The following is a 23,291-nucleotide window of genomic DNA, read 5'->3' on the forward strand; positions in this document are numbered from 1 at the left end:
AATTTAAGTTACACTTCCTTTTAATTGCTTTTATTGCAATATTACGTAACACACAAAACATCACTTCACAATACAAAACATACTTGAAACCATCTTCCTCACATTTTATAAGCCAACTACAATATGCGTCTTTCCAACATGACGTCCGAGACTTCACCCTCTCAAGGTCCGACTCTAACAACTAACTAATAATCGCTTATGTGCCCAAAAATCAGAGTTACAAGTACGTCAAAGATCATAGTGACAAAAGAAAGAATACACATAAGAATAATATCATTGCAATATAAACATATCAATGTATCACAAATGAAATCAAATCTGAATGTTGTCTCAGAAATATGTTAACTACTTCTACAGAAACACAGTAGAATATTACTGGTATCGAGAGGTTCAGGTGAGGCGCCGTAATAGTTACGTAATTCAAGTACCATTACAACCTCCACAGTTCTCTATTATTCCAATCTCATATAGCGCACAGAATGAACAAACACCTATATCTTTCTGTAAAAGCTCTGATTTCCCTTATTTTATCGTGGTTATCATTTCTCCTTATGTAGGTTGGTGTCTAGAAAATATTTTCGCATACTGAGGACAAAGTTGGTGATTGGAATTTTGTGCGAAGATTCCATCGCAACAAAATATTCTTTTCTTTTAATGATGTCCAGCCCAAATCCTGTATCATTTCTATGACACTCTATCCCATATTTCGTGACAATACAAAATGTGCTGCCCTTCTTTTAACTTTTCCTATGTACTCCGTCAGTCCTATCTGGTAAGGATCCCACACCGAGCAGCAGTATTCTAAAAGGGGATGGACAAGCGTAATGTAGGCAGTCTCCTTAGTAGATCTGTTTCATTTTCTAAGTGTCCTGCCAATAAAACACAGTCTTTGGTTAGGCTTCCCCACAACATTTTCTATGCGTTTCTTCCAATTTAAGTTTTTCATAATTGTAATTCCTAGGTATTTAGCTGAATTTACAGCCTTTAGATTTGACTGATTTATCGTGTACCCGAAGTGTAACAGATTCCTTTTAGCACTCATGTGGATGACCCCACACTTTTTGTTATTTAGGGTCAATTGCCAATTTTTGCACTATACAGATATCTTTTCTAAATCATTTTGCAGTTTGTTTTGATTTTCTGATGACTTTATTTATTAGTCGATAAACGACAGCGTCATCTGCAAACAACCGAAGACTGCTGCTCAGATTGTCTCCCAAATCATTTATATAGATAAGGGACAGCAAAGGGCCTATAACAATACCTTGGGGAACGCCAAAATTCACTTCTGTTTTACTTGATGACTTTCCGTCAGTTACTATGAACTGTGACCTCTCTGACAGGAAATCACAAATCCAGTCACACAACTGAGACAATATTCCATAAGCACGCAATTTCACTAGAAGCCTCTTGTGTGATAGTGTCTAAAGCCTTCCGGAAATCCAGAAATTCAGAATTGATTTGAAAGCTCTTGTCAATAGCACTCAACACATCTTGTGAATAAAGAGCTAGTTGTATTTCACAGGCATGATGTTTTCTAAACACATGCTGACTGAGTGTCAATAGACAGTTTTCTCTGAGGTAATTCACAACGTTTGAACACAATCTATGTTCCAAATCCTGCTGCACATCGACATTAACGATATGGGCCCGTAATTTAGTGGATTACTCCTACTACCTTTCTTGAATATTGGTGCGACCTGTCCCAACTTTCCAGTCTTTGGGTACGGATTGTTCGTCGAGCAAATGGTTGTATATGACTGTTAAGTATGGAGTTAATGCATCAGAATACTCCAAAAGGAACCTAATTGGTATACAGTCTGGACCAGAAGACTTGCTTTTATTAAGTGATTTAAGTTGCTTCACTATTCCGAGGATGTTTACTTCTACGTTACTCATGTTGGCAGCTATTCTCAATTCGAATTCTGGAATATTTACTCCATCTTCTGTTGTGAAGGCATTTCGGAAGGCTGTGTTTAGTAACTCTGCTTTGGCAACACTGTCTTTGATAGTATCTCCATTGCTATCACGCAGAGAAGGCATTGATTGTTTCTTGCCGCTAACCATGGAGGTAAAAATTATTCTACCTCCATGGCCAGTAACATACTTCACATGTGACCGGGATCTCTTTGGATTTTCTGCCAGGTTTCGAGACAAAGTTTCATTGTGGAAACTGTTATAAGCATCTCACACTGAAGTCCACACTAAATTTTGAGCTTCTGTAAAAGATCGCCAATCTTGAGGATTTTGTGTCTGTTTAAATTTGGCATGTTTGTTTCATTGTTCCTGCAACAGTGTTCTAACCCGTTTTGTGTACCAAGGAGGATCAGTTCCATCATTTGTTAATTTATTTGGTATAAATCTCTCAATTGCTGCCAATAATATTTCTTTGAATTCAAGCCAAATCTGGTCCACACTTATATTATTAATTTTGAATGAGTGGAGATTGTCTCTCAGGAAGGCGTTAAGTGAATTTTTATCTGCTTTTTTTGATTAGGTATATTTTTTGCTTATTTTTGGAGTGTTTGGGGATTACAATATTCAATCTCGCTATGACAACCCTGTGTTTACTAATCCCTGTATCGGTTTTGATGCTCGTTATTAACTCAGGATTATTTGTTGCTAAGAGGTCAAGTGTGTTTTCACAACCGTTTACAATTCGTGTGGCCTCATGAACTAACTGTTCAAAATAATTTTCAGAGAATGTATTTAGCACAATTTCGGATGATATATTATGCGTACCTCTGGAATTAAACATGTATTTTCGCCAACATATCGAGGGTAAATTAAAGTCACCACCAACTATTATCGTATGAGTTGGGTACATGTTTGAAATTGATCTCAAGTTTTCTTTGTACCTTTCAACAACTGTATCACCTGAATTGGGAGGTCGGTAAAAGGATCCTATTATTATTTTATTCCAGTTGCCAACAATGACCTCTGTCCATACTAACTCACAGGAAGTATCCACTTCAATTTCGGTACAAGTTAAACTACTTCTAACAGCAACAAACATGCCACTGCCAACTGTGTTTAGCCTATCCTTTTCTTTTGGAACACCATTAGGTTCTCTGCCAACATTTTGGCTGAGCTTATATCTAGCTTTAGCCAGCTTTCAGTGCCTATAACAATTTGAGCGTCAGTGCTTTCTGTTAGCATTTGGAGCTCTGGTACTTTCCCAACACAACAACAATTTACAACTGTTATATCAATGGTTCCTGTATCTATGTTCTTCCTGTGTTCAGCCTGCACCCTTTGTGACTGAAGCCCTTCTTGTGTTTTCCTGAGACCCTCTAACCTAAAAAACTGCCCAGTCCATGCCACACAGCCCCTTCTACCCATTTAGCCGCCTCCTGCTTGTAGTGGACACCTGACCTATTTAGCGGAACCCAAAACCCAACCACCGTTTGGTGGAAGTCGAGGAATCTGCAGCCTATACAGTCACATAACTGTCTGAGCCCCTGTTTCAGACCCTCCACTCGGCTCTGTACCAGAGGTCCACAATCGGTCCTGTCGCCTATGTTGCAAATGATCAGCTCTGCTTTCATCTTGCAAGCAAGACTCTCAGCCTTTACCACTTCTGTTAGCTGCTCGAAACCAGAGAGAATCTCTTCTGATCCAAAGTGACACACATCATTGGTACCGACATAAGCAACCACCTGCAGTTGGCTGCACCCTGTGCTCTTCATGGCTTCTGGGAGGACCCTTTCCACATCTGGAATGACTCCACCTGGTATGCACACGGAGTGCACTTTGGTTTTCTTTCGCTTCTTGTCAGCAAAGTCCCTAAGGGGCACCATAACACGCCTAATGTGGGCGCTCCGAACTGTGATTCCAGAAGGCCAAAGTGCATAGTGGAAATTGGGAATCGTACTCAGCTATAAACAGTGGTGGGAGATCAACAATAGCTCACAGTCTAGTTGGAGTCCAGGTAGTGAGTATCCATAATAGCAAAACTCGTAGCACCTGAGGAAGGTGGCTGGGTCAGTCAAAATATTGTGCAGAAAATGGAAACAACAGCTCAACTAAACACCCAGAAGGTCACTATCAACTAACAAAACTGAGAAAACCTGACAAATCGGACAATGATGTGATTGCAAAGACAGATTGTGTAGGGTGAGTTTAATTATGCACACTGATACTGTGTGAACTGTACAGCATAACAGCATCTGTCAGCAGCTTTTCAAACTATTTTGTAGCTTTCATACAATTTCTGTATAAAATTCTTACAGCTCTCACAATAAAGAAACCTTTTGTTTCATTCATCTACTGATCTTACTTTGAGGTATTTAATTTTGAAAGCAGAGTCTCCTTCACTAGAGATCCTGTAAGTACTGCCCAGTTTCATTCTCAGACAACTGCAAAGATAAATGATGTAGATGTTAATGTCAGTGGTGTTGAGAAACAGCTGGCACTGCTAAAACTTGAAATCTACCCCTCCCTTACATCATTTGCTGATTGTCACTGACTTCATTATTAACTCTTTTAATAAACCTCAAGAGGGGCAAGATTTACAATAAACTTTCACTTATCTTCTTTTCTTGTAGTTGGCTCCAGTTCTTCATGTCTAGGGGCTGATTCTTGAAGCTGAAATTTTTGACATTGTAGGTTCTCATGGTTCCAGTTTTTCTATATCACACTGTCTTTACAATTTCCACTTCAAAACCAAAAATTATGTTGTTATTGCCAAAAATAAAAACAAGTCTGATCACATCAGAGGCATGCCCACTACTAAAATCCATTCTACGGTACTAACAATATTCAAAAGAGTTTACAAATTTCTTTGACAAATGAACCTCCACCAATTTATATCATTATTTTATACATGAATCCAGAAATAAACATAATAAATATCATCAGATTGCGCAATTAATAAAAGGAATTTTAAGTGTGCCAGATTTTTATTGCTTCAAATATTAAAAAAAAAAATTATTTTAACTTTAATACTTAGATAGTACATATCGATTGTAACAATGAAAAATAGAGTAATTTCTTTTTATGGATTATAGCCTAAAATATACCATATAATATACAAAATCATATGAAATCCTTTTAGTTAAACAGCTGAGATAATGTTAACCTATACAAGATTTGAAAATTTTTTGGTATCGATTACTTCTTTTGAATATAGGTAATATGAGAGGAGGGTGTCCCTTTACAATAGCACCCTTACAAAATTTGAAAACTATGTGTTTACAATATTTTGTGACAGACTAGCAGGTTTGGCAAACAGCGTACAAAATGATGCCAAAAGATAGAATACAGATGTATAGAAGTATCTGATATATAAGATACTACAGAAAATGAAGAAAAATATCTACTATACAAGTCATAATCTATACATATATCAGGACATGGCTTTCAGATCTGTGGAACATACTGTCCCAAGACAATACAAAGTCAAAAGTACAACATTACAGTACTAAACTATAGAAATAAATACAAAGACAATGTAAATTACTAGAATTACAAATTGCAATTTTACATCCATAATATCATTCCTTCAAAATTGTCAAAAGCGAAGAGAAAACAATTCAGATCCTAAGTGTACGACGAGTAGGCTGACAAGAAAAACTCACGACGACAACTAAAGGCCAGAAGAATATACTCAGCACAATATAAAGCACAAAAACAATGAGCCACATAAGGATATGTTGAGTTGTGAAAGAACACAATAATGAAAAAATATTAGGGCCTAAGCTTACGATGTGGGGAACAACCCATGAATCCAAATCAAACTGGGTAAAAACCAGCAAAAAACACAACAAAAAACACAACAAAATGAATAAAGTTCATAATTATATCAGTAAGTTCAATCATATGTAAAGAGTAATTATAAGAAGCATCTAACCTCAATCAATAGTTGTACACTCTCCTTGAGAACTCACACAGACACAATCATGATGACTAGGGTACCCAAAACAGAGTTAAGCATAAGTTTGCCCACAACTCAAGTTCCAGTCAGATACAATATTGCAGTACTCAGGATCATAATTAGCTTTGATTGAAGACATAATTGAGTAGCTTGAGGACCAAAATCAGTCTATAAAAGCAGACATGTATACATCTTGTTATATCGACTACTCTAGTAAATGCCTTCCACACTATTTACATATTGTCCATACATACTAACCTACATACATAAAGGCCTAGAATATTCATTTACAATTGAATACTGCATGAAGTAAATTAATATTGTATAAACCTCAAGAACCTGTTTTACTTCCGGAAACTACAAAGGAAGCCATTGTATTGGAAGATAGGAGACGAGGTACTAGCAGAATTAAAGCCGTGAGGATGGTTTGTGAGTCATATGTGGTTACTTGGTTGGTGGAGCACTTGCCCGCTCCAGACAAAGGTTCCAAGTTTGAGTCCCAGTGTGGCAAACAGTTTTAATATGCCAGTAACTTTCAATTTTGATAAATTTTTGTCTAAGGCAATTCAGCCTCCCAAAAGCACTGATTTAAATTCCCTAGATTAGTTTGGATGGAGCTCAGTTGAAAGGGTCACCAACATATATCAACATTCCAATACGACATCATTATGGACCACCACTGAGATAGCATTTGCCAATACAAACTTACATACATTTCCGTTGCGCAGGTGCACAATTCAGACTGACACGGAACGCCATTATTACAGCTGAAAGTGAGTACTTTAAATGACTATTCAGTAATGGCAACCCATGTACCAGATTACTAGATTTTCGTAGTATTTATTATTTTGCAAGAACTATTACATTTACAAGCACATTTGTCTGGTTTATGATGGGGCGCCCTATAAATTAATAACCTGAAATATTTCTAGATTACATCGTTACAACAGTAAAAATGGTGGAATTTTGTAACATACGCTCTTTTGGTTTAGAATTGTTGAGAATGATCTTCAACACAAATCCTAAACATTGGCGTAAGACAGATGGAGGATATGAGTTATAGCTGCCATTCAGTCAAGTAAGGACAATGAATGAGCCAATTTTAGTGAAAATCATGCCCTTTTTTCTGAAAGCAAACACTGTCAACAGGGAGATTGGTACACTGACCATGTACCTCTCAAATACTGCTGTAGGGTAAAGCCTTAAGTGCAGTATGGATGGTATGGCAACCAGCATCACAGTTTTCTATCGGGTGCTAAAAATAACCATCTGAAGTTAAATTTGTAATTTAGATATGGCCCTTGACTTCAGTCTATTCTGTAACAGCACAAGAGTACATTCACAATATGTGGCGAAACACAGGGCTATTATAAATGATTCACTTGTTTTTGAAGTTCTACAGATTCCAAAGTATTACACATACAAATACAACTGATGCATGAAAACAGTCATAAAATCACCAAGTTTGCATTGTGCCCACCGCTTGGTGTTAACGAGTGCAGTGCCTTGACAAAATGATGACAAAGCAAGAAAATAGTTTTTGTAGGAATATGCGAGATATCTGTTGTAACAGTAGAGTGTGCATTCAGAAGGAAATATGAAAAAGAGCCACCTTGTAAATAGAGCACTGTTTGTTGGTACTGACAGTTTGGAGATGCGGGTTCTCCGTGTAAATATAAAAGTACGGGTTGACCAAGTGTGCCATATGCAACCATGGAGAGGGTGAGGGGACAGTTTCATATGCGTTAAAATAAATCAACAGTCTGCACAAGCTATGAACTTGGACTAAAGCAGAAAATTGTACGGAAGATTGTGACAGTAGTTACCTTTAAACCATACCGTCTGCAGCTCATAAAAAGAATGAAATCTGGAAGATTATGGGCAGCCCTTCAGTTCTACACTACAATACAAGAAGCACTTGAGGATAAACATTTCGCCTCCAAGCTGAGACTCAATGATGAAGCAACCTCCCATTTATGTGGAAATGGTTAATTCCCACAATGTGGTAGTGTGGGACACTGAAAATCCCCATGAAATTGTGGAGCATGAATGAGGTTCCCTGGAGGGTAATGTTTTCTGTGCAAAGGTGACTCTGTACGGGCCATTTTTCTTTTGAGAGAACACTGTCACGTATGTCTTACCTCGATGTGTTGCAGTTGTGGTTGTTCCCACAACTAATTGATAATTTCAAGACTTCCATCTTCCAACAAGATGGGTCACTCCCTAATTTGAGCATCGATATTTCTCGCTATATACACAACAATCTTCCATATCGCTGGATTGGGTGTAGTGGAGAAGACAATGCGGCTCTGTTCCGTTGCCCCCCCCCCCCCCCCACCAGATCTCATGACCCAATGCCTTAAGACTTTTCTCTTTGGCGGTACATTAAGGACTGTGTGTACCATTGCCAAGAAAACTGGAACAGCTCAGAGAGCTCATTAATGTAATGGCCATTGAAAGCCTATTGCTACGTAAGATATTGAATGAACTTTACTACCACCTGAATGTGTGTTGCATGACCAAAAGGAGAATCATAGAACATTTGTAGAAAGCAGAATCCAAACTCAGTAGATGATCAATCATATTTGTGCACGCAATACTTTGGAAAATATAGTTCTGAAAATGAAAAATCATTATAGTAGCCTTGTACATGTCAGTCATACTTTCTCAGAGGATTTATGAATTTCTTCTTTGCTACAACTTGTTTGAACTGCTTAACCAAAGATTGATGGTTATATGCCCTCCTAAGATCCCCAACTATGGAAGAAGTGTTGCACTCCAAGGTCTCAAATGACTTTATGGTAATAAAGGAGAATTGAAGACATACAGAAAATGAAATGAGCGGATTGGCAATCCTGTTTCTAGGCAAAAAAGCAATTTGTGCCAAATGGGCCCAAGTGTTGCAACCCTCTAGTTTGGACACATGCACTGATTTGGAAGAGTGTCATAAAGCTGTTGTATCCTCTCCTGAGGTAAGCTGGTCCACAGCTGTTGTAACTGGTCCTTAATATATTGGAAATGGAATGGAGTTGACATCTGAGCTGGTTCCGTTTTTTCTATCAGGCGCAGATCTGGTGACCTTGCTGGACACACAAGTACCTCCATACCACGCAGACAGGTTGTGGAGACACGTGCCATGTACGGATGAGCATGACCTGTTAAAAAAACAATGTAATGCTGTAATACGAGAGGTAACACTTGGGGATGCAGGATGTCTGTGACATACTGCTGTGCAGTCTGAATTTCGTCAATTACTACCAGCTGTAAAGTGGTAAGACACTGGACTCGCATTCGGGAGGACGACGGTTCAATCCCGCGTCCGGCCATCCTGATTTAGGTTTTCCGTGATTTCCCTAAATCACTCCAGGCAAATGCCGGGATGGTTCCTCTGAAAGGGCACGGCCGACTTCCTTCCCCATCCTTCCCTACTCCGATGAGACCGATGACCACGCTGTCTGGTCTCCTTCCCCAAAACCAACCAACCAACCAGCTGTGACCTGAAGTCTTAGGTGATGTTATCCCACACCATGACACCAGTAGCAACACTGCAGTGCCTCTCCAAAACATTGGAAGACTTTGATCTCCCCTCAGGTTGCCACCATACTTGACAATTCTCATCTAGGCTAATGCAGAACTGTGGTTCATCACAAAACACAATGCAATGCTGTTCATCAGGAGTCCACGTTTCCCTGTCATGGTGCCACTTCAGAGCCAGCCATTTGTGTTGTGATGGCAATGGTAGCCCATGCAGGGGACAATAATTCCATGACAGGCTGCAGCTAGTTTCTGTCCAGTGATGCATGATTACACAATGTTGCAGGGAATCCATTGTTTGTTCTCAGATGGCAAGCAAAGATGTGAAATGGTTATATGTCTGGTGCACAATACAGCGATTCTCCCTCACAGTGATTTGACGATGAGCATGCCTCCCCTCATATTCCCATGCAGCCCAACATTGGTTCACTATCTGAATGCTCCACAAACCGGAAATTGCACAATTCAACCAGCAGGACAAATGGAGAACCACAATGTCATTCCTTTCAAACTCTTCTCATTTGTTGATAAAACTGCCTCACACAGCGATCACTCAACAACTGATGATGATCATACCCCTTATACACTTTACCAGGCCTGGTCACAACATTGTTACACACTCCGCTGGCTGTTCTACCTTTCACAAATAATTGCAAATGTAATCATTTTCTGTATGTGTACAAAGATACACTGACATATGACCATGTCTTCTGGGTGCTTCGCATGTTTTCGTCAGGCAGTGTAATTTGCCATACAGCTCACTTAGTTGTTAAGGAATGTGTACATGTCGAAGATGTAGACTGTGAAAAAATGTATGTACTGTTGATATGAAACATTTTATTTAGATATTTGTTTAGATTTGCTGCTAACTGAAGTTTAAACATTAAATCCCTAGAGGCATTGACTTTTTTAAAGAAGGACTAGAGCCACTACATACATCAATTTTAGAACAAAATATCATAAAAGACTACAATCTAGTATCCACACACTTGGTTAATAACAAAGAATTAAATGTCTTACACAGAGAACAATAGGTAGTCCAATGCTTGCATAATTAGGTACAAGTTTAGACCTTGCAAATAATTCAGTCAACTGGTTCAAAACAGCTGTTTTTGTAGCAAAATTGTGGAAGTTTTTTATATGGTTTTTGGGGTGCTGCATCCAAAATGAAAAACGCAAAACAACCTCAAATTCTTCATACTTTTTCAGGTTTTTGCTTATATCTCAAATGCTATGGGCTTTTTGAAGAAGACCACACGATACAAAATTAAAGTAGACAAAATTTCCTACAAAACACTCTGGCAAGGTTCTATTTGCTCACAAAGTGTATCAGTACTAAAGCACACTGAAAAGCAGTGAATTTTTGGACCTTTTGGAAAAGTCAGAACTGCCCATCTCAGCCTCCAACTCTTAAAATACACGTGCTGTCAACGAAAAACTGTACACCACATGAAAGTAAATTAAATTTCCTACCGGATACATCTGCTAACATTCAAATTTCTCTAAGGGGAGTGGGAACAAAGCGAAAAATTATGATACATGCTTTCTGCGCCCTACAGTTGCATGACCCGTCCCTCCTGTCTAGCTCATTGGTGCTACACTTTCGGTGCATTACACTTAAAAGAGGTTGTTTTTAAGGAATTTATGGTAAAGCATGTTTGATGAAAACCTTTACGACGTATTAGGTATGTGACCCTGAATAGAATTATAATAAGAAATCGGTGTGAAGTAATGTACAGTCTTAGACATAAAAACTTGCAGCCAGCCAGGTGCCACAGAGACTATGTTCGAGTCGTTCACTTAGAGTGGTCAACAAAACTGATGGCCCCTGACAACACTAAGTTCGGCCATCTGCACAATCTGGCAACACTGTAAGATGCGGAAGTGTCAGGAGGAATGGTGTCTACTTCCAAGATGTTGTCGTGTTGTGTGAGCCCATGGTCTAGTGGTGATCATCATGCATTCTAAACTTACAGTTGCATGGTTCGCGTCCAACCATATCTCCTTTTCTTTTTTCACCACATTTCAGCCCTCGTCTAAAGTTGAGAGTCTGATTTAACATCAAAGATAATTTGCTTCACATTCTACCCACCAGAAATAACAAATACTTCCAGAAGCAATTCCCTAGGACAGCTCATGGCTGCGTCGTAATCAGCCTCGCGCTGCAGTGGCTACCGGCCACTGGTCAGACAGCACCTGCCACCTGAAGTTGGATGCTGCCCAGATGAACGCTGCACAATGCTGTCAGTGTATGTGTCAACTATCATTCTTGAATTTGTAGTTTCAGTAATCATCTTGCAGTTAAGCATTGGATTTTGCATACTTGAAAGTCATGAACTGCAGTTAAGCATTGTAAAATTGAGTTGCAAGTGGAAAAATGTGTAACATCTGCAACACAGTATTTACTTTTGGTATAATAGATGGGTGAATGCAGAGTAGGCAGCTTGAAAGATTTGAACTGTGTGTGCAGCGAGTGCTTTTGGGAAAAATACACCAGAAAAAGATATTCTTGTTTCTACAAAGGTCGTTCTGGTATGAATGGTTTCCCACATTAAGGAAGTCTCGACTACTGATATAAGTTGTGGATTACCATCTAAGCATCATGCGACATTTGCATCCAACAGGCCAGGTTCAGAAGTCTGGTGTAAGAGTACTGCAGGCTCTAATTTGGAATAACAAATATCATTGGAGTGCCTATTATTGCAGTTTTGCCTGAACATCATCAGGTCATTCATTAAGCATTCCTATGCAATACTGTTACTGATGATGGGTTATGATGCCTTTATCGTTAACTTCCTAGGAATAAATGAAAGGCTGAGCCCTACCAAAAGACGTAAACTTGAGCAAAGAGTAGTGTGGTAATATTTTCCATCTGATAGATCCAAAAGTGTATTTTGCGCTAAGAATTCTTCCCAAAGGGCGTGTACATCACAGCTGGAATTTGTTGCCAATAACTGAGACACGTTTCGGTTGCAGTGTAACAAAATCAACCGACAAAACTACATCACTTGTGCTATTGCATGATAATGCACTCTGTTGATTTGAGAAACAAAACAATCCAGGAGATTGATAGGAAAGTTATGTCTCAGGCATTTGTATTGATAGGGAAGTCATCTCTCAGGCACTTGTCACTCTGAACGTGTACTTGTAAAATTGTACCTTTTTGCTCTTGATCGATCAACCATCAAGGAAATTCATTTCTACCCGAAAATGCTCTTCAAACTACACTGGTTTAATTACATTGTTAGAACAGTTGGTTTCTACAGGTGTAGAATTTGTAAACTACTTTAGCATGGTCAGATTGTTTTAGATATTGTGAAAGAATATACTGTTGCCGATTGATTTCCCTTTGGCATTACTGGAGGATGTTCCTTTAGCTAAAAGAATGCGTATGTTCCTCGAACATGGCGGGGCTCGTGTACATTCTAGTCATCAGGTGACACATCATCAAACCTAACAAATCAAGGAAGATTGATCACTAGATATGGGCACCTTATCCCTTATGGATTTTTGCCTGCGGGGATGGTTGAAAGGCAAAGTCTACAAAGAAAAAGTAAACCCAAGAGCTGATTTAATTGTTCGGATTATGAATAGTGCAGCCCTCATAAAAGAACGCAAAGACAACCTCAGAAGAGGTACACGTGGTGTTATCAAGAGAAGTCAAAAGTCCATCGAAGTTGGCAGGGGGAATTTTTGAAAATCAACTTTGAACATCCTCATTTACCTTTGCTTTCAGTTTGTTAGGTTTACATACTAACAGCTGTACCACCGTACTCAATAAAAAGTTGACACATTTATATGGAATTTTTTATGCAATTTGAGTATACTACCACTTGCTAAAATATCTACTATTCCTCCTGAAACACCCTGCATATGCATATATGTGTGGTGTCTGGCATTTCAGACATGTCTGAAAGAAAAGACTCTCTCCACACACATGCACACGCAGTTCTATCTTAAGTGGTATTTGGAAAATGTTTGGCAACTCTGTGACAGTGACGGACTGTAGCTGCATTAACCTACTCATTTCACTAGATATAGTCGTAATTTTCTGAGCAATTCATGTTTGGAAAATTTACATTTGTGAGATGGTTACTTTATGTGTTAATTATAGTGTCTCTCATCATTCACTTTGTGCAAAACCTGCTTCTTTCTGCCAGCAATGAGTGAATGCTCACATTCTTGATACCTCACTGGAGTGCTATTGCAACTGTAGCCAAAGATTCAAATCCTGCTGAAAAAGTATATTTCAAGTCAGATGATTTTGCTTCTCCTCTACTGTCTCTGAAAAGAGATCACAACAAAATTAAGTATAGGAATCCTACGAACCCTTGAGTTCATACTGCGGTGCTGTGCATATGAAAAAAGTAGTTTTTGACAATTATCAGATGACAGATGGAGTTTGTCAGATTCCACTAATTATGACTGTGTTATTAATTGTTGGTTCACAGGCACTTTTCTGCTGCTTATTGTAACTATTTTTTGAATGTTGGAGCTGGAAGAATAGAAACATCAGATTTTTGCCATATGGAATATTCGAATTCACCTTAAGTGCTCATGTCTCAAGCAACGGCAGAACATCCATCAGAAAAGCTGACAACGAGAACCCAAATCATGCCTGTCTTCTGGTAGGTGTGCCAATGACAGTGATCTTAATAACAATATTGTACAGCAAAGGTACGTTGCCAACTCAACCACTAGAGAAGTTCCAAAATTGTGAATTACATCTGATGAATACGCTTTCAAAGTTTTGGTCCAATTAAAACACAAATAATTGTCACAGTTACTAAGTTACGGCGTTTTGTTTGCACTCAGTGCATCAATGTATTACGAGTAAATACGCTCTAGCCCCTAAACCTAGTCACAGAAACGCGAATAAGACTCACTGACATATAATGGATATTCCGGCCCTTGCCACTCACAACTTTTGAGACAAAGTCACCTCCGAGGTCACTCACAGAAAACATCAGCTGGTATCCTTCCCGGTAATATAACTGAAACTTAAAAACAATGGAAAATATGTTTGGCAACTCTGTGACCGACGAGTTACTTCCTTGATGGCACAGAACTATCCTTCTTAATTCACTTGATATTATCGTGTGATTTAAATTGAATAATTTGAGTGATTTTCTCTTGAGATGTGATATAAGGATATCAGTTAATGCTTTTGAGTCCGTGAAAGTCTTCCCACATGGGAAATACAACTAGTCTCCTCTCTTACATCGCGATTTATCTGTCATAGCAGCTACTGGGCCAATAAGTAAGAAATATATGCCACACCTCTTCGCTAGCTCTGAGGTAAAGTGCTTGCCTACCAGGTGCAATATGCTTTCATTCGCCTTTTGAGACTCGCTGAATGCCAGATTTTTACGTCTTTTGGAGCAGACCTTCAAGCAGGCAGATAGAAACTCAATAAGGGAATCTTAAGACAACGCCCAAGCAAAATTCGTCTTGCTACTTTCAGTACCCCTAAGTGTCAGAGCGAAAACCTTATGGTACTGCAAAATTCATAATGACACTTTTGTTTTCTGCCAACTTTTTTTTTTTTTTTTTTTTTTTTTTTTTTTTTTTTTTTTGTGAATACATAATTTTATCTATGAACTGCCACATTTTCATAATACTTGAGTATGATACAGGACATGAAGTGAACACAGACCCTTTTGAAATCAAAAGTCAGTAATATCCTACTAATTCGTGTTAAAATAGGCTTAATCATCTTACAGTCACTTAATGCTTTCTTAAGATAGACTGTCATCATAACATTTCTGTAGTAACTTAAATTTAATTTGTATTAGTACTGTGAATATTTTAATTGTATTTTCCATTAGTTTATTGAACACGACAGTAATCATAAAAGGGAAATCAACTGGCAACAATACATTTTTTCACAGTATCTAAAACAATCTGACAGTGCTAAAGAGCATTTCCGTGTAGAAATGAATTTCCTTGACAGAAAGGTAAAATTTTGTGAGCACACGATCAGAGTGACAACCGCCTGAGAGATGACTTCCCTATCAATACAAATGCTCGAGATATAACTTCTCTATCAATCTCCTGGATCGTTTTCTTTCTCAAATCAACAGAGTGTGTTATCATGCAGTAGCATGCTTGATATAGTTTTGTTGGTCAATTTTCTTACATGGCAACCGAAAGGTGCCTCAGTTATTGGCAACAAATTCCAGCTGTGACGGACACACCCTTGGGGAAGCATTCATAGTGCAAAACACACTTTGTAGCTTTCAGATGGAAAATACTATGTTCACACGACTCTTTGCTCGAGTTTGAGGCTTTTGGTAGCACTCAGCCTTTCATTTCTTCTTAGGAAGTTAACAATGAAGGCATCATAACTCATCAGCAGTAACAGTACTGCACTGAAATTCTCAATGAGCGACCTGATGATGTTCAAAAAGATTTTGGGCTTGCTGCCAGCTGTTCTAAACTTCATTGCACGATATTTCAGCTGGACAACTGCCAGCCATCTTCAGGTCAGCTGAACGAGGAACGTTCTCCGCTCCAGCTTATATAGCGTGCTGATAGTACTGCCGCGCGCGCGCGATGCCGTCACGGCTGGTGGAACTGCAGTACTCAGCTGCTATCGGTATTGTCGCTGGCCGCAGCTATCGAAGTCTTCTGGCGTCTTCGTCTCGAGCAAATTTCGAAGACGACGAGATTCTATGTGTTATTCAATTCGTAACCACTGTCATGGTTCATTAGATTTCCCGCAATGCGTATTTCAACGGATTCTTTGATAATGGAGTCCCAAAAACTTGTTGCTGTGGCCAAAGTTTCGTCGTACCCCATTGAATGTCCGTTAGAAATACAACGTTCCGCAACTGCAGATTTACTGGGTTGCAGTAGGCGAGTGCAACGTTCATGTTCTGCACAACGCTCTTCCACTGTCGTGCTGTCTGTCCTATATAGGCCATTCCACATTGACACGGTGTTTTGTTAATTCCCACATTCCGCAGTAACAAATCATCCTTCACCGATCCCAGCAAATCCGAAATCTTAGAAGGTGGACGAAAAAACCACTTTCACATGAAAATTATTAAGAATCCTTGCCATCTTGAAGGAGATATTTCCAACGAAGGGAAGAAAAGCTAGGGACTTGGCTGGTGCGTTCCCCTCTTTACCCACTTCCCGGTTCCTGGCACTAGTTGAGAAGGCCCTGTTAATTTGCCGGGCTGACTACTCATTGCCTCTGAACACCGTCCTCAAATGTGCAAGTTCCTTAGGCAAATTCTCTGCATCCGACACCTCATGTGCCCTGTGCAGAAGGGTTTGAAGTAAACTCATGGTCTGGGATGGGTGATGCCAACTTGAAGAATGCAAATACAAATCAGTGTGCAACTTGAAGAATGCAAATACAAATCAGTGTACAACTTGAAGAATGCAAATACAAATCAGTGTGAGTGGGCTTACGATAGACAGAATGTCCCACCATGCCGTCACTCTTCCGTTTAACCAAAACATCCAGGAATGGAAGGCAGCCATCTTTCTCTAGTTCCATAGTAAATTGAATATTCTCATGGAAGGAGTTAAGATGATGAAAAAGCTCCAAAACTTTTCTTCCCTGTGGGCCCACACTATGAAAGTGTAATCGACATATCTCTAAAAAAACAGTCGCTTTTCAAACCGCTGATTCAAGTGCTCTCTCCTCAAATCCTCCATAAAAAGGTTAGCCACCAAAGGAGACAGAGGGCTGCCCCCATGGCAACACCGTCAGACTGTACAAAATATTCCTGGTTAAACGCAAAATAAGTTGAGGAAAGAGCATGTCGAAACAGAGCCGTAATTTCCGATTTAAACTGCTGACCAATTAGAATCAAGGAATCCACAAGAGGTACTTTTGTCACTGGGCGGTGTGGCCTTTCTGTCTCCGTGACTGCAATGCATGCGCAGCAGTACTATCACTGCTTTATATAAGCTGAAGCAGAGAACGTCTTTGTCAGTCCTCGTTCGGCTTACCTGAAGATGGCTGGCAGTTGTCCAGCCGAAATATCGTACAATGAAGTTTACGACAACCAGCTGCAAGCCCAAAATCTTTTTGAACAATTGATTCGCCGGGAAAATTTCTAATTTTACAACCTGATGATATTCAGGCAAAACTGCAATAATAGTCACTCCATCGATTTTTGTTGTTTCGAATTAGAGCATGCAGTACTCCTACACCAGACTTCTGAACCTTGCCTGTTGAATGCAAATGCCCCGTGATCTTAATTGGTAATCCACCACTTATATCAGTACTCGAGACTTCCTTAACATGGAAAATCATTCACGCCAGAACGATCTTTGTTGAAACAAGAATATCTTTTTCTGGCGTATTTTTCCCAAAAGCACTCACTCCACACACAGTTCAAATCTTTCGAGCTGCCTACTCTGCATTCACCCCTCTATTATACCCAAAGTAAATACTGTGCTGCTGATGTTACACCTTTTTCCACTCGCAAACCCAATTTTACAATGTTTAATTGCAGTTCATGATTTTCAAGTATGGAAAATCCAATGCTTAGCTGCAAGATGAAAACTAAAACTTCAAATTTGAAACTGACAATTGATACATACACTGACAGCATCGCGCCGCGTTCACCTGTGCGGCACCTGATTTCAGGCGGCAGGTGGCGTCTGGTCGGTGGCCAGTAACCGCTGCAGCGTAAGGAAATGCTCAAGCATAAGCCGTTCTGATCACGACGCAGCCACGAGCTGTCCTGCGTAATTGTTTCTGGAAGTATTTGTTATTACTGGTAGGTAAAATGTGAAGCTAATTATCTTCGATGTCAATCAGACTTACAACTATAGACAAGTGCCGAAATATGGTACAAAAATAAATTTTAAAAAAGGAGATATGGTTGGAAACGAATGTGACTGTAAGTTTAGAATGCACGACGATTACGATTAGACCATGGGCTCACACAACACGACAGTATCTCGGAAGTAGACAATACTTCCTCCTGACACTTCTGCATCTTACAGTGTTGCCAGATTGTGCAAAATCAAATGGTTCAAATGGCTCTGAGCACTATGGGACTTAACTTCTCAGGTCATCAGTCCCCTAGAACTTAGAACTACTTAAACCTAACTAACCTAAGGACATCACACACATCCATGCCCGAGGCAGGATTCGAACCTGCGACCGTAGCGGTCACGCGGTTCCAAACTGAAACGCTTAGAACCGCACGGCCACACCGGCCGGCCAGATTGTGCAGATGGCTAGACTTAGCATTGTCAGGGGAGGTCGGTTTTATTGGCCACCTTAAATGAACGACTCAGACTTAGTCTCTGTGGTGGTTGGCTGGCGGTCAGTTTTTATGTCTAAGACTGTACATGTGTCATGAAATGGGTGAATGTTGAGCCCGTGACTAGGTCATCACTCCAAGTAGGTTCTCCATATGAAAAAAAGGCATTTAGTGATATTATATGAATACGAAAGACAGATAAATAGTGTCGTGAACTGTCAATTTATGAAGAAATACCTGTAATGATGTCATGTTCCTTGGTCACCGAAAGATCCATGCGAAGGACCCTGTGAATGCTTATCTGTGCCCACACTGACCTTGGCAATCTGTCTTGCATTTGTAAGATATAATGCTAAGGAAGCCTTTGGGAGCTGGAGTACTTGGAGCCACTCCATTCTTTGTAGCTTTCACCACCACTGCTCTTGACCCAATCTGCTGCTGCACCTGATGAACACTGACAAACTGTGTTGTTAAGTTGCAGCTTTGGTGGGAAGTATGGAAGATGTGTGTTATGAGGCCTCGTAGGATGATGTCACATACTGCTTTTCCTCAGCTAGATGAGTGTTGTGTTTGGATGGTTGCCTCGTAATGGGGACTCATAAATTTTCCACCAGCAGCTGTTATTTCTTTTGGATTAGGAGAAGGATAAGTGTCTGATTTGAGTTCTGGATTTTTTGTGAGGATCTTGAGAAATTTAATCTTGGCTTAACTGAATAAAGTCGAAGTAGATTTGCAACAACACACTGCATGGAGGATGAGCATGTGGTTAGCAACACCGTCCTCCACTGCACTTCCAAGTGGAAGACGAAATGAAGAGATGGAGAGGGAGGGGGAGGGGAGGGAACAGAGAGGGGAGGGCAGAGAGTGGTGAGGGGCATGGTGAGGCGAGAGGTGGCGGGGCATGGTGAGGGAAGAGGGGCATGGGAGAGGGGCATGGTGAGGGGAGAGGGGCATGATGAGGGGGGAGGGGCATGGTGAGGGGGAGTGGAAGGGAGATAGGGGAAGGGGGTAGGGAAGAGAGGGGAGGGGAGAAGGGAGGGGAGAGAGGGGGAGGGGGACAGAGGGGAGACGGGAGGGGAGAGAGGGGGAGAGGAGAAGGGCAGGGAGAGAGGGGGAGGGGGAAGAGAGGGGGAGAAGGGAGGGGAGAGGGGGAAAGGAGGGGGAGAAGGAAGGGGAGAGGGGGGAACGGAGGGGAGAGGGGGAAGAGAGGAGGAGAAGGGAGGGGAGAGGGGGAAGAGAGGACGAGAGGGAGGGGAGAGGGGGAAGGGAGGGGGAGAGGGGTAAGGGAGGGGATAGGGGGAAGGGAAGGGGAGGGGGAAGGGAGGGGAGAGGGAGGAGGAGGGGGGAAGGGAGGGGAGAGAGGGGAGGGGGGAAGGGAGGGGAGAGGGGGAGGGAGGGGAGAGGGGGAGGGAGGGGAGAGGGGGAGGGAGGGTAGATGGAGGCGAGAAGGGTGGGGAGAGGGGGAAGAGGAGGCAGAAGAGAGGGGGAGGGTGAGGGGGATGGGAGAGGGGGGTGAGGGGAGAGGGAGAGGCGGGGTGAGGGGAGAGGGAGAGGGGGACGGGAGAGAGAGGGGGGAGAGAGAGGGAGGGGGACGGGAGAGAGGGGGGGATGGGAGAGAGAAGGGGATGGGAGAGAGTGATGGGAAGAGAGGGGGACGAGAGAGAGAGGGTGATGGGAAGAGAGGGGGGAGGGTAGAGAGGTGAGGGGAGAGAGGGGGAGGTTAGAGAGGTGAGGGGCGAGAGGGGGTGGGTAGAGGGGGGAGGGGGATGGGAGAGGTGGGAAGGGAGAGAGAGGGGTCAGGGGAGAGAAGGGGGTCAGGGGAGAGGAGAGAGGGGGAGGACAGAGAGAGGGGAGGGCAGAGAGAGGGGTGGGGAGAGAGAAGGGATGGGAGAGAGAGGGGAGGGCAGAGGTGTAGGCGAAAGAGGGGGAGGGGGCTGTGAGAAGAGCGGGGAGGGGAGAGGGGGAGGTGGGAAGGGAGGGGGAGGGGTGAGGGGGAGGTGGGAAGGGAGGGGGAGGGGTGAGGGGGAAGTGAGGAGAGGGGGAGGGGAGATAGGGTAGAGGGGTTTGGGGAGAGAGGGTAGAGGAGTTTGGGGAGAGAGTGTAGAGGGGGGAGAGGGGAGAGAGTGTAGAGGGGGGAGAGGGTAGAGAGGGAGGGGAGAGAGGGGAGAGAGTGTAGAGGGGGAGGGAAGAGAGGGTAGAGGGGGAGGGAAGAGGGGGTAGAGGGGGAGGGAAGAGGGGGAGGGAAGAGAGGGGGGATGGGAGAGAGGGGTGTTGGGAGAGGGGGAGGGTATGGGTGAGGGGATGTGGACAGGAGAGGGTGTGGGGGTAGGGTATGGGAGGGGAGGGTAGAGGTTGTGTGGGTAGGGGTGGGGAGGGTAGAGAGTGAGGGGGTAGGGGAGGGGGGCAAAAGGAGTGGGACGAGGGGAGAAGGGGGGACACTGACTTTGGAGATCCATCATTATGGGCAGAAGATCAACATCTTCCCTGACAATTGTCACACTCTTCTGTGCCCTATCCAAGTATTCTACCATCTGCACTATCAGTGTGTCTCCATCATCAGCTGCTTGCTTGGAGGTGATTCACCTTCACTGGATTTTGTAATTAGCAAGATGATTACTCTATCTTTGTTTATTGTCGGTACAAAATTTCTTTGTGAAACTGTTGCTAAATTTCATCTCCATATACTGCTTTTTGGTCGACCTCTTCAAACGCTCCATGGACTTTCTAGTCTTCTGTCCCATAGAGTACCCATCAAACAATTGTTGCATTTTGATAGTACTTACTTCATACATAACATATATTTGAGTTACAAATTTGTTGGAGGTATGCCAACTCTGCCATATTGTTTTGTGCAACAAAAAGCATCCATCAATCGCACATACTGCACTAATTGCAGGTGAAGTTGACAAAAATTGACTTGGCTCCCATTAACACACTGAAAGCCCCTGCTCCTGAAAGGCCTGTTCAGCTTATATCTCGCAAGTGCCAGACAGACAGGCAAGGCTGGTGTGGGTGTAAGTGAGCAGAGCTGTTCTGCACGAAACTGTGCCAGCAATGTGAATAGTCTTCTTGAGCACCAACAAGAAATTTGATGTACGAGACAAAGACAAACTGGATGAGCAATTCACAGTACCACTGCTGAGGTAACTGGAGGAATTAGCTCGTGTATTATTTTGCACCATTATGCATATCATATTAATGGTAATTCAAGTACAGTTTTTTCAGTTGAACAACTAACACTTCATTGCGGACGTTCCACAGTTGCTGACACTTTGCCTGGAACTTCCATTGCCCAAGGTCCTTCACCTGGACCTTCTAGTGCCCAAGAAACACTGCCAGGCAAAGGAAGGTGAGTAAAGAAACCGCACACTTACAGATACACCTTATTTCTTCATACATTGGCAGTTCACTGCACAACTTATCATCTTGTGTATCCATATTCTACTGCTAAATGCCATCTTTCTTTTCCAGATGGAGAACCAACTTGAAGTGATGACCTATCCTGGGCTCAACATTCACTCATTTCACGATGCAGGTACACAGGGGCTGGGACAAGGGGGGAGTGGGGGGGGGGGGGGGGCGCTTATGGGGGGCTATAGCCCCCTCATGTAGTATAGTATTACACTGGATGAAACGGCTTCAGAAATCAGCGTATATATTACTCCAACATATTCAATTATTTTTTTTATAATTATGTACCAATATAGGTTGCAACGTATTCCAAACACATTTTAACAAAAGAATAAGAGTGGCAAATAGCTTACTACCTAAACCAATAAATATCATTCAACTTAAAATAGGTGTCTCTTTATTAATACACATTTTTTACCCTGAACTCCAAAACGGTTACCAAAAACTACTTTAACCAACATCAAATTTTACCGATTTGTGAGTAGAGGACCCCAACTCTCCATTTGTTAAGCCATATTACATTCCCCCAACTCCCCCCCCCCCCCCTCGACCGACTTCTAGACTCGCCCCTGTATGTACATTACTACATACAAATTTCATATTCATCTTCCTATTCAGTGTCATGAACCTAAAATGTTCAACATATACGTTAATGTTTTCATCAAACAAGCTTTGCCATAAATTCATTCAAAACAATCTCCTAAGCATAACCCACAGATTTTTTATATATATATATATATATATATATATATATATATATATATATATATATATATATATAATGTGTGTCTGCTTGTGTCTGGGTATGTGCGGATGTGTGTGTGTGCGCGCGCGCGCAAGAGTATATGCCTGTCCTTTTTTCCCCCTAAGGTAAGTCTTTCCACTCCCGGGATTGGAATGACTCCTTACTCTCTCCCTTAAAACCCACATCCTTTCGTCTTTCCCTCTCCTTCCCTTTCCTGATGAAGCAACTGTTGGTTGCGAAAGCTTGAATTTTGTGTGTATGTTTGTGTGTCTATCAACCCGCCAGCGCTTTTGTTTGGTAAGTCACATCATCTTGGTTTATATACCGAGTTGTGACTGCATGTGGGCATTTCTGACATTTTCGCAGAAGGGCTAAAAACTTGCTGCATCTTCAGTGTGGCCTAGCACTGCTACCACAAAAATCAAACCTGACCAGTGCATTTTGTGGGAAATTTTGTTTAAATTTGTATAGAGTGATCATCTTTGAAAAA

General features: G+C 41.6%; 1 long non-coding RNA gene across 1 annotated transcript; it reads left to right on the top strand.

Annotated features, from left to right (window-relative positions):
• Positions 1-2,038: 2,038 nt before the first annotated feature.
• Positions 2,039-22,172, top strand: LOC124553684. Its single transcript, XR_006968119.1, has 4 exons — positions 2,039-2,071; positions 13,861-14,037; positions 21,907-21,994; positions 22,117-22,172. It is a non-coding gene; the product is annotated as an uncharacterized LOC124553684 (long non-coding RNA).
• The last annotated feature ends 1,119 nt before the right edge of the window (positions 22,173-23,291 follow it).

The sequence above is a fragment of the Schistocerca americana genome, chromosome 1 (genome assembly GCF_021461395.2).
Source record: "Schistocerca americana isolate TAMUIC-IGC-003095 chromosome 1, iqSchAmer2.1, whole genome shotgun sequence".
Taxonomy (NCBI): domain Eukaryota; kingdom Metazoa; phylum Arthropoda; class Insecta; order Orthoptera; family Acrididae; genus Schistocerca; species Schistocerca americana.